Source organism: Adiantum capillus-veneris, chromosome 2, assembly GCF_014529385.1.
Source record: "Adiantum capillus-veneris isolate H3 chromosome 2, ASM1452938v2, whole genome shotgun sequence".
Classification (NCBI taxonomy): Eukaryota; Viridiplantae; Streptophyta; class Polypodiopsida; order Polypodiales; family Pteridaceae; genus Adiantum; species Adiantum capillus-veneris.
The window spans coordinates 137,421,518-137,436,512 of record NC_140932.1 but is presented as its reverse complement, the minus strand read 5'-3'; the positions used below and the strand labels follow the sequence as shown (position 1 = coordinate 137,436,512).

General features: G+C 42.6%; 3 pseudogenes; 2 read left to right on the top strand and 1 right to left on the bottom strand.

Moving 5' to 3' along the window:
* Nucleotides 1-7,466: 7,466 nt before the first annotated feature.
* Nucleotides 7,467-7,880, bottom strand: LOC147463717 (mitochondrial import inner membrane translocase subunit Tim13 pseudogene; annotated as a pseudogene).
* Nucleotides 7,881-8,041: 161 nt separating this feature from the next.
* Nucleotides 8,042-9,000, top strand: LOC147463716 (flotillin-like protein 3 pseudogene; annotated as a pseudogene).
* A 5-nt stretch (nt 9,001-9,005) lies between these two features.
* LOC147463715 (cell number regulator 6 pseudogene) lies at nt 9,006-9,519 on the top strand (annotated as a pseudogene).
* Nucleotides 9,520-14,995: the final 5,476 nt, after the last annotated feature.

Genomic DNA, 14,995 nt, shown 5'->3' with positions numbered 1-14,995 from the left:
TCATTCAAGACAGCATGGACAGACACCCAAATTACTCACTACATGGTATTATCGTGTATTTGATTCTCTTTTATGTGCAACTATGTGAGTGTAAAATATTCTAACTAATCTGTTTTCATATCCAGCACATCATCTTCAATCGTTTACCATATTTTATACAAAAGTATGGGAACCCGGCAATATGGAATACCCAAGGGATGGAAAAGTCTCATTACATGGCGAGAAATGCTTATTTCAGGCACACACGACATGGTGGCTCTCGAATCAAGGCTAACAGTTTGAGAGAACTATTTGAATGGTTCTATCATAGAATCATTCATCGAATGCAGGCAAAAGAAGTCTTGGCCTCTTTAGCAACAGCACAAGCCATCAGACATTTACAACAACAAAAAGTTAAAAGATCAATGGCATACAACAACTCCGGTGCTCGTGAAAGTCAACGAAGGTGGAGAGAGACAATGGTGTATGTGAACCACAAGTGGAGAAAGATACTTTGAGTGGATGACATTGTACAAAATTTATGTAATACATGATCTTATACAATTGCTACTTGAAGTGTATCAAGATTTTGAAGGTTCAATTTTGTTTTTTGGCACATCACCCTTGTAACGAATCATGAGATGTTTGCCATACTCTAAAAGTTCATCTGGGTTTTGTCTACCAAGAGTTGTGCCATTGCTGTGTAAGTGTAGTAATACGCTGCCCGACCACCTGTATAGCCCGGGCAGTAACCAAAACAATCTCTAGCAAACACTTTGTCCACAAGAATAACTTTATCTGCACTTTTGGGCAGCATGTGTCCACCCAAGAAGCGTGATAGTGTCTTGAATGTGTAAGTTGCTATTGAACCCTCTTGTGACATGGAATTGTTAGAAACTACTGTCGGCGACTCACAAAGCTTTGAAAGGTACTGCGCTAGGGCCGCATCCCTTCCACGATACTCTGGAGTCCGCCGTCGAAGGAAGTCATCCTTGTCAGCAATCCAAGACTGCACATATCATGTCAGAGTAAGTGACACACACACACACACACACACACACACACACACACACACACACACACACACACAGAGTTACCATGAAGCTCTCATCCTGCAGAAAGAGGTTTTCCTGCCACAGGTCTACAGATGTAGTTGACCCCTAACCTGAATGGTTAAACCAATTCTCCACTTCTTTGTTACTTGTTGATGGTCTTAGGCTTTGTCTTATTGCTTGGAAGGTGGCTTCATCAGGTAGTGTCTCCTTGTATTTTTCAGCTTTCTCAAAGCATCTTCGGAGGCATTCCATTGGATTGTTGGATGTTTCCATTGCCTCATCATCACTACTATCCTCTGAAATAAATCCACTCCTCTCCTCTTGGACTCTGGAAATGATAGCCAGGGACAAGTCCTCCCTTAATTAAAAGATGCTTTGCACATCATGTAAAAAGATATAGGTCCTGTCTCCAATCCTGAAGTCAGGCACAGCAGGCAACATCATTTGAGCATGCTTCTTAGTGAAGTTACTGACATCCAAAGGTAGTTTGATTTCTGTGGTTTTCATAGAGAGCATCTTACTTCTTTGTACTTCAATTGCCTCAACCTCAAGGTCGACTGTATCTTCAACCTCATCGACTTCTTGTATATGTGTTGTCTCTTCGCATTCTTCATCTGGTGCTGCATCTTGCTCCTCTAACACCTCATCAGGATTCTGCATGAGGAATCCAAACAGGCTGTTCAGGTAAATCATAAAGCCAAAGGATTCCTAAATAAGTTTGCACTCTTTTTGGTGCAAAGGGCAGGCTGAATGTCGGCAAGCAGGTGGTAATTCCCTATACTTCTTCAATCCTTGTCCCTTTCCACCCAGTCATTTAACAGTCATAGTGGACAGAACAACCCTCCCTACCTGCACCATCACTCTGTAGAACTGCAAGAATTCACTGTGCTAAGCTAACAGGTCTTCAATGTCAAACTTTGGGTTAAACATAGAATGAACTAGATCAAATTTGTCCCCAGCACCACAAGATGATGCAAAATCGAACAGCCTCTCATCAGTTGCAGCTGGGTCTTCCAGAGAAGACACATCCTCTTTGGCTTTACCTTTAGTTGCACAGGGACTGCTTTCTGGCACATCTGCATCATCTGAGAAGTCTATATTCCTCTTCTTGTATTTTTCTTGACAAGTATTGTAGAGGGTGAGGGATCCTCTTGGCCTGGTGACCTCTCTGATTGATCTTCACCAATTGACTCTTCTTCAGATATGTCCTGACAAAAGTCAACAGTTCTTTTGGCAGAAACATTAAGCAACTGAGCCTACAAAGGCTGAAATCCTCGCACAAGCTCTGGGTCTGGTTTCAGCCTCTTCTGCCTACTGGACCTTAATCCTATTCATCAAGAAACATGACAAGTCTCTCTCTCTCTCTCTCTCTCTCTCTCTCTCTCTCTCTCTCTCTCTCTCTCTCTCTCTCTCTCTGTGTGTGTGTGTGTGTGTGTGTGTGTGTGTGTGTGTGTGTGTGTGTGTGTGTGTGTGTGTGTGTGTGTGTGTGTGTATGTGTCTCTTTGTACTAAAGGTGCGCATAGACAAAAACATACTTTTTACAACTCTCTACGCGCGCCTTAAGTACAATTGAGAGAGAGAGAGAGAGAGAGAGAGAGAGAGAGAGAGAGAGAGAGAGTCATAAATTTACTATAGGTACGCGGAGAGAGCTGCAGCCAGTGTTTGTTCAAAATCACAGATTCTGTGATTTTGTTGAATCTGTGACAAACATTGTTTACATAAGATACACTTTAAACTTTTACATATAGTTGTTGGCTAGTTTCTAAATTGCTACTCATTAGACGAAATTGCTAGATCTAGGACTCCATGTCTGTGTTGATTGCTAGAGAGAGAGAGAAACAAAAAGGGAAAATTAGTAAAGGACTTAGAAGAAAAAGAAGAGAATTTTTAACATCGTGGGAAACGAGCGAGCGAGCGAGAGCGACACACACACACACACACACACACACACACACACACACACACACACACACACACACACACACACACACACACACACACACACACACACACACAGAGAGAGAGAGAGAGAGAGTGTCAAAATGCGATGGCAAGAGGAGAGGTTTTCTTATAGAATAAGGGTCCTTGTTGTTGGCAAGCTCGTTAATCATTAACAACATAAAAAGAAAGATGGGGGTGAAATCAATGGCATACTCATTCGTAGTACTATTGGACCTGCTTGAGCATGACACCTCATCCAGGGTAAGGACCCATTTTGAGGGTTTTCTCTTTATACTCTCAATCCCTATTGTCCTCAAGCTTTTTCCCCTCGACTATTAGAGAGAGAGAGAGAGAGAGAGAGAGAGAGAGAGAGAGAGAGAGCATAACAAAAAAAATAGACAATATGTTGGAATTCCAACCTGATGAGCTTGTCTTCAACAAGGCCTAATATTTTACAACATATTGTCTATTTTTTTTGTTATTCTCTCTCTCTCTCTCTCTCTCTCTCTCTCTCTCTCTCTCTCTCAAGGAGGAGGCAAGTCTCTCAAGCAAATAGGGATGCGTGACCTATGAGACCGAGTTACAATTGAAAATATGCTTTTGGAATTGTAATGGATACCCATGGAATGCGGGGGGTGGCATTGATGAACTAACAAGCAAAGCCGATGTTGTACTTCTTGTTGAAACTTGGGAGCATGATACACAAAGGATTAACGGCTTGGAGGATTACAATGTACATTCATTGATGTGGTCAAAGAATCTCAAGCAACCAAGAGGACAAGGAGGGTTAGCATGTATGGTTAAGAAAGGATTGAAAGATTTTGTATCAATTGTGCAAGCGGGTTGAGAATTTTGGTAACTTGAGTCTAGTGGATATGTACACACATTGTAGGCAATTATATGAGCAAGAAAATACTGAAAAAATGCCATTTTATGGTTCACTCCCATGTATGCCGTCTTTTTTTACTATTGAGGATGTATGCGGTGGGCTTGAAAAGTTGGCCACTCGCAAAGCGGGAGATCTTCAAGGTATCAAGCCAGAGATGATCAAATGGACGGGAGATTTTACCCATGAGTGGATGTGTGATATGTTCAACCTTGCACTTCAACATGGTATGCCTTATGATTGGAGTACTAATTGGGTTAAGCCTTTGCATAAAGGAGGGGATATAAAGAATGTAAGCAACTACCGGACTATAATGATTGGGTCTCTTATGGCAAAGTTGTTTGGGTGCATAATGGAGATGAAATTGAGTGATTAGGCTGAAGAGAATGACAAGCGTGCAAAGGGACAAGCGGGTTTTCGTCGATGCCATAGCACCATTGATCATCTTGTCACTCTTCGTGTTCTCATGGAGGAAAGTCGGTTGAAAGGCAAGCGATTGTATTGTTGTTTTGTGGACTTTAAGAAAGCCTTTGATATGATTCCACGTAACAATTTGTGGAGAAGGATGGAAGAACTCCAAGTTCCAAGTGAGTTTATGCTTGCGGTTTCTCGAATCTATGAGAAGGTGATTTGTCAATTGCGCATGGGAAGAGAAATTTCAGAAATTTTTGTAAGCACTATTGGGGTTAAACAAGGATGTCCATTGTCACCAACTCTCTTTGGTCTATGCATCGATCAATTGGAACAAATGGTACTTGACTTTATGCAAGAAGAAGGCATTGAAGAGGTCACTATTTGCAATGCGGTAATCATGCTTTTGTTGTATGCGGATGATGTAGTGCTTCTAGCACACACTTTAGAAGATGCACAAAAGCTTATGGTTGTCCTTGAGAACTTTTGCTTGCATAGTGGGCTGATTGTAAATGAATCCAAAACAAAGGTTATGCTTGTGATAACCAACCATAAGGAGAAGCGATGCATTGTGTACAACAACGAGACACTTGAAGTTGTTGAGAGCTTTAAGTACCTTGGCCTTGAGGTTCCATCCAATCACAAGTGGCATGAATGTGCTATGCGTCGTTTGGAAGCGGGAAAGAGAGCATATTATGCATTTGAGAACATGTGTAATGCGGGAAACATCAAGTGTTGGGTTCTCAGGAAGTATCTTTTTGATGCATTGGTGACACCGGTTCTTCTTTATGGAGTTGAAGTGTGGGGCGGGAGCATCTCAAAGTCTACTTGGAAAGAGTTTGAGAATGTCCAAAAGCGTTTTCTTACAAACTTTCTCCAAGTTAAGACACAAACACCATATATGCTCCTACTTCTTGAGTCGGGATCTCTTCCAATTGAGTTTATGGGCATGGAAAGGGTTGTGGAGTACATGATAAAGATGCGTCAAAACCCCTCACATCGACTTCCTACAATTGCATGGGAAGCAAGCAAAAAAGTTCAAAAGACGCATAAAAGCAAGATCTTGAGCACGGGATGGATGCAAGACATAAAGAAGTGGTTTGGGAGATGGGATGCATTACACTTGCTACATGATGCTTCAATTGACTCTCAAGTGAATGAAGCTTTTCTACAACGCCAATGTATTACGGCTTGGGAGAAATCTGGTGAGTCACGCTTCATACATTACACCACCTATATTGCCCCCAACTACAAAACCATGTTCTTCGCTGAGAGAGGAAACCGTACTCACACTTACATGCTTGAGCCTATTCCCTTGTCCATGATACGCACTATCGTAGCAATTCGGCTTAGCTCCCATTTCCTTCGATGCGAGATAGGGCGTTGGGGCAATGGAGAAGAGTCAAATCGATTGTGCACATTATGCTCACTGCAAGTTCGAGAGTCTGAGTACCACACACTACTAGAGTGCTCAGCTTTTGATCACATCCGAACTTGCTTCTCTCACATTTTCAGCCATAACTTAGACCTACACACTTTCCTCTCCTAGCCAAAGTGTGGGATCTCCATTGCGACTCTCATCACTACAATTTTGGAGCATCGAGAGTCACTCATCAGCCATACACATACTACATCACATGTAAATTTGGTCCCATAGGTCATATTTGACCTCCGAGGACGATAATAAAATCTATCTATCTATCTATCTCTCTCTCTCTCTCTCTCTCTCTCTCTCTCTCTCTCTCTCTCTCTCTCTCTCTCTCTCTCTCTAGCAGCACACGTGGAGTACACTACTAGAGAGAGAAGAGAGTGAGATTATAGCAAAAATAATGAGTTTGCCATCGAGTCGGCCAAATATTTTACAATGTAACGTCTGTTTTTTTTGTTACTCTCTCTCTCTCTCTCTCTCTCTCTCCACAAAAAAACAGCCTTTAACGGACAAAAATTGAAAAGTCTCGGCTACTTTGGAGGGTCACCTAACCTTGCACCGAAAAAAAAATTCCAAAGCATATGGCTCAAAGTTTATACTCCCTTTATTTATCTTTATCTACCTTTTCTAATCGGCTAACGCTAGAGGATTTTAATCGTAAAAACCCTAAAATTTTCACTGCAAATCGAGAGATTTTCAATGCTCTCCTTTTTCCCATTGGTTGCTAGAAAAGTCTTCCGTGAACATTGCTCTCTCTCTCTCTCTCTCTCTCTCTCTCTCTCTCTCTCTCTCTCTCTCTCTCGCGCGCGCGCGTGTTGCATGCACTCGTTCGTCCAACAGATAGATCTTTAAGGTCTCTTGGATAGTTTCCTATGACGTTAAACAATCTTCTCCTCTTGTTTTGCGATATTGAAGTATCTCAATTCGTACACATTTCTATCCTTCTTAGAAGCGATGACTCGGAGCCAATCCTTGACATTGTGTCTTTTCAGCTTGCTAGATATTTAAAGGGAAAATTACCAAAATACCCCTTTAATTTGTGGAAATTCCCTAAATACCCCTCACATTTCAAAAACTCCCGAAATACCCCTATTACTTTGTCATAAATTTCCAAAATGCCCTTCAAATTTTCCAAAATTCTCAAAATACCTGTGGTTATGAAATTAAATTTCTCTAAAGATTAAAATGATGCTAAATCGAGAATTTGGGTTGATTATGTAGGCTTTGGAGATGAATTGCTTCATTATTTCTAGACATAATTACCTTTTTTCTGCAAGGTAATTGGTGACAAATTACCTGCTAAGCACCCATAAACAGATCTCAATTGTTAAAAAGGAATAAAGATTAAAAAATCTTGAAATATCCAACCAAAATAGATACAAGGGTATTTTGGGAATTTTTGAAATTAGAGGGGGTATTTTGAGAATGTTCTTAAATTTAAGGGGTATTTTGGTAATTTTCACATAAACTTTTTACCCGTCGTGGTTGACGGAATTGCCGCTGGCCAGAACTGGGCCGGTCGTGCCGCATGCTGATGCCTGGTAGTGTCCGATGATGCTGCAACAGCCAATGCAAAGAGGTCAGTACAGTCGGTGGAGATTCCGTCCTACTTTGAAGGGTCGGCGTGCAAGAATATGCACAATCTCTCTCTTCTCTCTCTTTTTTTTTTTTTTTTTTTTGGTTGAATGAGGTAAAACCCTTTGTGATAGTCAAGACTGTCCGAGTTGCTTGGATTGTACAAAAATGACTATGGTGTACGAGCAGTTCAACAAAATGAACAAAAAGTCGTTGAGCTGTTATTTTGTCCAGACAAATAAAACTGGACACCTAAGAGGCTTTTCTATTAATGCGACAAGGTGTGTATGATTTTAACAACTCAGAAACATAAATTAGCGGGGAATTGAGCTAACAACTGCACGACTGACAATCTACCGATCTACACACCGCGATATGCAACTGCTTTTAATATACCGATCTACACACCGCGATATGCAACTGCTTTCACTCCCACTCAAACTGCTGCTGGGCTTTGTTACACATTTAGTGAAACATTTATCTCGTACTGTGTTGAAAATTCTTCCATGTACACCTGAGCTAATTGATTCTGCACCTGCTCCGCCAGAGCTTCTGTCGATGGAGGACACAAACTTCCACTCATTGACGAAGAGAACCGGTCCATCTTACTCGACGTTGGACGGTTGGAGCTCCTCTCTCTTCTCTCTCTCTCTCTCTCTCATGCAAGAAGCACGCACAGAGAAGTGAGAACTCTCTCTCTCTCTCTCTCTCTCAAGGAGCACGCGCCGGCGCGCGCTCCTTGAGAGAGAGAGAGAGAGAGAGAGAGAGAAGCTGGCCAAGAAAGCCTGAATCCTTCCACGCCAGACATGCAGCCTCATTGACCTCACCCCTGTCAGCCGAAAAGCTCCACTTCGTCTCCCCCGTCGTCTTCACCATCGGCCCAAAGCCTACAATCTAGACAACCTCATCAAGTACGAGCACGCGCAGAGAAGTGAGAACACTCTCTCTCTCTCTCTCTCTCTCTCTCTCTCAAGGAGCGCACGCCTTCTTGAGAGAGAGAGAGAGAGAAGCTGGCCAAGAAAGCCTGAATCCTTCCAGGCCAGACATGCAGAATCATTGACCTCACCCCTATCAGCCGAAAAGCTCCCCTCCTTCTTCCTTGCCCTCTTCACCATCGGCCCAAAGCCTACAATCTAGACGACCTCATCAAGTACGCCCGCCTCGTCACCCCCCATAAACAAAATTGCAGCCATGTCAATGACCTTGTCAAGGGCATCATCGAAGGCAAAATGTCCTCGCCGCAGCCATGACCATGGAGGACATCTTCAAAGGCACCAAACAATTCAAGGTCGCCGTCTTCCAGAATGTGCGGCTCGAGCTCAATGAACTCGACCTCATGATATACAATGCCAATGTCAAGCAGCTCGTCAATGTCCCAGGCCACGAGTACTTGTCCTTCCTCGGCCAAACGACGTGGCTACTAGCGCCAAGATCGCCCTCGCTGACGCCAAGTATAAGGGCGATGTCGGCACCAAGGAGTGGTAGGGTCTCACGCAACGTCAGAACGCCGCGGAAAGCAAGGTATGTCGCTCCAGCATGCTCAGATTGCAAAACAGAAGGAGCTTCTTGCTCAAGCAGAGGCCAAGATCTTTGACAACACTAGGAAGGCTGAGATGACTCAAGCAGATGCAGAGCTAGCCAAGAAATCTGCGTTGTGGTCACAAGAAGTAGAGCTTGCCAAAATACAAAGCAAAAATGTGGCCGTCATACGAGAAGCCGAGCTGAATATACGGGCATCTCATGTGGTTGTGCTGACCACTTTGATTCTTGTTGGTAATTAGGCTTGATTTTCCCATGTGTCTTGTTTGGGAGGAATATCGAAATACTGAAGTACCTTGGACAACACCCTGCAAATGCCATGCCATATTTGTGGAGGGTGGATTGACACTTGCCGCTACCACTGTAGCCTTTTGTGCAGTCAATCCTCATGCGGCCTTTTCTATTGGGGAAGGACAAGTATTTACGTGGTGGATGTGTGGCATATACAGAGGACTATTCCAGCAAGCCTTGCAAAAGAAATACCATCTGCAAAATTCTCCTTGTGATCTTTGCTTAGTCCACTGTTGTATGCATTATGCCAAGAGCATCGAGAGATGCAGGGTAGGCTTTCTGATGATATCGTTATGCCTATGACAATCATAAATCCACCTCCTTCGTAGGAAATGCATATTCCTGAAGGCCCGAAGACTCTTTCAGCTAATGGTAATGATGAGAGTGTAAGTGTTGAAGTACAAGCTCCATGATCTATTCTTTGTCTTCACCAATTATTTTGTAAGAAAAGTTGCCAAGCAATAGTAGGTGGAATTGCAAAAGTTAAACCTCTCTTGCCTTGGGAGGTCTTGGCTATGTGGTTCCATTGTGTTCTTGAGAGGCTCCAAACACACGAACCTATACTAATGTGCATAAGTGTTGGATTCTTTAGGGGAGAGAGAGAGAGAGAGAGAGAGAGAGAGATGGAAGGCTCAGGCTATGGAGGTTTTACCCGTCTTGTGATGATGGTGGTGGTAATGTTGGTCGCAGATGGGTCTTGGACGGCGCTGGCTACTGAGGCTGCTTGCCGTGGCACTTAGGCAATCTACAACCAATGTAGCGAGTACGTGCTAGGCGACAACCATTGCAGCGAGTATGTGCTAGGATCCAACCCCCCACCCCTATGGCTAACAATGGATGTTACAACCTCCTCAAATCATCCAACGCTTTGGGCCTTTGCAGTTCTATCCCTGACAGCTTCAAAAAACGTCATCAACCAGTAGGGTATTCCATCATCAAATTTGTCTACAAGATTTCATGTTTCTTATGCGTTCAAGTTAAGGTGTAATAGTTATCAAGGCCCACATGTTCGCCCTTAATACCAATAAGCCCATCTTGGCCAATATAATATGTCATTTATCTATTTGACTCAAAAATAGAATGATATGCTATGAAGCTTCCAACTTGTATGGCATGCATCATCACAAAAACCTTTTCATTATGATGAGAATGCCATTTTGTGAATAGTATACATAACCTCTTTACCACACAAAGAGAGAGAGAGAGAGAGAGAGAGAGAGAGAGAGAGAGAGAGAGAGAGAGAGAGAGAGAGAGAGAGAGAGAGAGAGAGATCATTAAGAAAAAGACGATGGAGGATTGTATCACTGTCTCTAATGTAAAGTTTAGGGAGTGATGTTTGCAGTTTATGGCACAATTATGACATAATTGATACCAAGATGGCATGATGTAGTTCAATGTATAATTTTCATATATATATATATATATATATATATATATATATATATATATATATATATATATATATATATATATATAGAGAGAGAGAGAGAGAGAGAGAGAGAGAAGAGAGCATTTTGAGCAATGCAAAACACACCTTCAATCATTACAAAAGAAGCTGCCATAAGGTTTCCTCTTCGACAAGGGCATACAATATGTCCAGTGACACTTGTTAACAAAAGGTGGTATGAAATGTGTTGTTTGGTTTTTAGTGCCTAATTGGTTGTCCCAAATTTGAACCAAGTGAACAACGTGAAAAGATATATGAACGAACTAACACTTCCACATGGTTTAAGCTCTCATGTGAATATGGTTATGATTGTACTGGAAAGAGCACATTGTCATCAAGCTTAAGAGGCCAATGTATTTCTCCTTCTAAATCATAAGAGATACTCTAAGATGAGAATTTCAACCTTGTAACTTCTTTCTTACCTCATCTTCCTTCACCCTCATTATTCCTAAGTTTGATCATGACTTCCTACGTATTATTTTTTCTATTTTTCTCGGTTTTTGGGATCGCTCGTGATAACTCACTCAGGTTTTGGGATTCCTCATTTCGTTATTTGAAAAAATTAAGATATGACCAGTTCATTTTGCTATTCTACGTTCAATATCTGAACTATTGCAATGTTCATATGCTCTTTTTTATTGTATATTCGCTCGGTTTCCTGTTCGCTAGGAAGTATTTGCTCGGGCCGGTTAGGGATTCCTCATGAGGCTCTCTCTCTCTCTCTCTCTCTCTCTCTCTCTCTCTCTCACTCACTCACTCACTCTCTTTCTCTCTCTCTCTCTCTCTCTCTCTCTCTCTCTCTCTCTCTTTCTATGGTTCTCTCTCTTTCTCTCTCTCAAAATCACACTTATAACGGATACACACAGCAGCGCCCCACGTGTTACTATAAAATAGAATATAATTGCATGTTGTCGCACGTGCAGTCATTATTGAGCCCGTATACTTTTGTACGTCACATATAAATGACATGAGAGAGAAAAACCACACCGCGTCAAAGAGAGTGAGAGAAAGAGAGAGAGAGCTGTCGTTTGCGTCTCCGACAAAAAGTCGACCCATCTTTGACATAACGCAGGTCTGCGTTCTTAGAAGGTTTGGCCCTCTCCCTCTCTCTTCCTCTCTCTCCCTCTGCTTCTGAAATGTCCCTCTACCTTTCCCTCTATCTCTCTCTCTGTTTCTGTAAGAGTATATTCCATATCTAGCTTTGTCTTAACAAACAACACACACATACACTCACAAACACACACACAAATACAACACACACATACACTCACAAACACACACAAATACAACACACACACACACACACACACACACACACAAACACACACACACACACAAACACACAGAGACACAAATATAACATACACACACACACACACACGCACACACACACACACAAATACAACACACACACACACACAGAGCCTCTCTCTCTCTCTCTCTCTCTCTCTCTCTCTCTCTCTCTACTAAAGGCGCGCGTAGAGAGGCACATCCGGTTTGCATGTCTCTTTGCGCGCCTTTAGTACTGTGCATCCACCAGTGAGAGAGATGGAGTGTATCCACGAGTGTGTGTGTTTGTCTGTGTATGTGGGTGTGTGTTATAGAGAGAGGAAGAAAGTGTAGAGAATGGGGAAGGAGAGAGAGAGAGTCTTTCTGTACCCTTATACTAACGGCGCACGGAGGTGTTTTTTGGGGTCAAAACATGCTCCACGCGCGCCGTTAGTAATGGGAGTCTCTCACTCTCTCTCTCTCTCTCTCTTTAAATATGCTAAGCTATAGAAAGGAGATAGATAGATAGATAGATAATTCTATTATCGTCCTGGGAGGTCAAATATGACCTATGGGACCAAATGAACATGTCACGTGGTGTGAGTGGAGTTCATAAGTGACTCTCGATGCTCAAAAATGGCTGAAATGAGCGTCGCAATAGAGAGTCCACATCGTGGTTGGGAGAGGAAGGTATGTAGGGAGAGATAATGGCTGAATATATGGAGAAAAGAGGACCTAATGTGGTCAAAAGCTGAGCACTCAAGTAGTGTGTGGTACTCACTCTCTCGCACTTGACGAGGGCATAAGGTGCAAAGTCGATGACACTCCTCGCCAGTGCCCCAACGTCCTGTCTCGCAGCGTAGAGAATGGGAGCTAAGACGAATGGAGGCAATGGTGCGGATCGCACTCAACGGGATGGGCTCAAGGATGTAGGAATGGGTTCGGTTACCTCGTTCCGAGAAGAAGAGAGATTTGTAGTTTGGGGCAACGTGTGTGGTGTAATGGCTGAAGCGAGAACCTCCGGATTTCTCCCAAGCCATGATACATTGGCGTTGTAAGAAGGCCTCATTAACTTGGGAGTCGATCGACGCATCCTTGACCAAGTGACATGCATCCCATCTTCCAAACCATTTCTTGATATCAAGCATCCACCCCGAACTTAGTATTTTGCTCTTGCATGTCTTTTGAACCATTTGACTTGCTTCATATGCGATTCTAGGAAGTCGATGCAAAGGGCTACGTTGTGTCTTACGCATGTACTCCACAACCCTTTGCATGCCCAAGACCTCAGTGGGAAGCAATCCGGACTCAAGAAGTAAGAGCATGTAGGGTGTTTGTGTCTTGACTTGGAGAAAGTTGGTGAGAAAACGCTTTTGGACATTCTCAAACTCTTTCCAAGTAGATTTCCTGATGCTTCCACCCCACACCTCCACTCCATAAAGAAGCACCGGTGTCACCAATGTGTCAAAGAGGTACTTTTTGAGAGCCCAACACTTGATCTCTCCTGCATTTCACATGTTCTCAAATGCATAATAGGCCCTCTTTCCGGCTTCCAAGCGACGCATTGCACAATCCTTCCATTTATGATTGGATGGAACCTCAAGGCCAAGGTACTTGAAGTGATCTACCACTTCAAGTTTCTCATTGTTATATACAATGCATGGATTTTCATCATTGAGGGTCTTTACAAGCATAACCTTGGTTTTGGATCCATTCACGATCAGCCCGCTATGTAGGCAAAAGCGTTCCAAGACACTCATAAGCTTTTGTGCATCTTCTAAGGTATGTGCCAAGAGCACTACATCATCGGCATAAAGCAAAAGCATGATCACCGCATTTCCAATCTTAACCTCTTCTATGCCTTCTTGCTGCATAAAGTCAAGAACCATGCATTCCAATTCATCAATGAGTAGCCCAAAGAGGGTTGGGGAAAGTGGGCATCCTTGTTTGACACCAATAGTGCTTGCAAAAAATTCTGAAATTCCATCTCCCATACGTAATCGACATATCACTTTTTGGTAGATGCGAAAGACTGCATGCATAAATTCTCTCGGCACTTGAAGGCTTTGCATACGTCTCCAAAGATTTCCTCGCGGTACCATGTCAAAAGCTTTCTTGAAATCCACAAAGCAACAATACAACTTTTTTCCTTTCAATCGAGACGCTTCCATAAGAACTCAAAGAGTAACAAGGTGATCAATAGTGCTATGATGCTTTCGAAAACCTGCTTGGCCAAGTGCACGTTTGCCATTCTTTTCAGCCCATTCACTTATCTTCATCTCCATGATACATCCAAATAACTTTGCCATTAAAGAAACAACCATTATAGTGCGATAGTTGTTCACATTGTTTACATCTCCTCCTTTGTGCAAAGGTTTGATCCAATTTGCACTCCAATCATGAGGCATGATATACTCAAGTGCAAGGTTAAACATATCGCATATCCAATATCGTGTTTTCTTGCTTGTCCATTTAATCATTTCAGCCTTGACACCTTGAAGGTCACCTGCCTTACGAGTAGCAAGTTTCTCAAGCGCGCGACATACATCTTCAATGGTAAAGAAGGGAGACATAAACGGAAGGGAGCTACAACACTCCATCTTATCAACATTGGGTTGCTCATAGAGATTCTCAAAATGCATATACATATCCTCAAGAGTCAAGTCACCAAAGCTCTCAACGCGCTTGCCTTTTAGATTTTGCCAAAACTTGCCACATGCATGTGCTTTCTCTTGTGCTAAAAGAAGTTGTTTTTCGACTTCCCACCTTCTCCTCTTCTTTTGAACAAGTGCTTTGTATGTGTGTGAACATTCCAAGTAAACTTCCTTGTCTTTGATTGCATCCAATCTTAGCAAGTGTTTTCGGGCTTGACTACATTCCATGTCAAACCATTTCTTCTTAAGCTACCCTTCTTAGACCTTTTGCAAGACATGTGTTTCACCGAAAAGCATTCCTTCGCACAAGAGAAAATTACTTCTTTGAAAACTTTCCACTTGCATTCTAATGTTGGGCTCTCTTGATGCTCTATCATACTTAACATTTGGTCGTTTGAAGTCTAGACGTAGGTACAAATGATTCACATCATGATTGGAAGCTACATGCTTGGGCCGTTTACCACACTTGAGGTCAATACATAACATCCTATGATCCGATTCCGGATTCCATTCACCAAG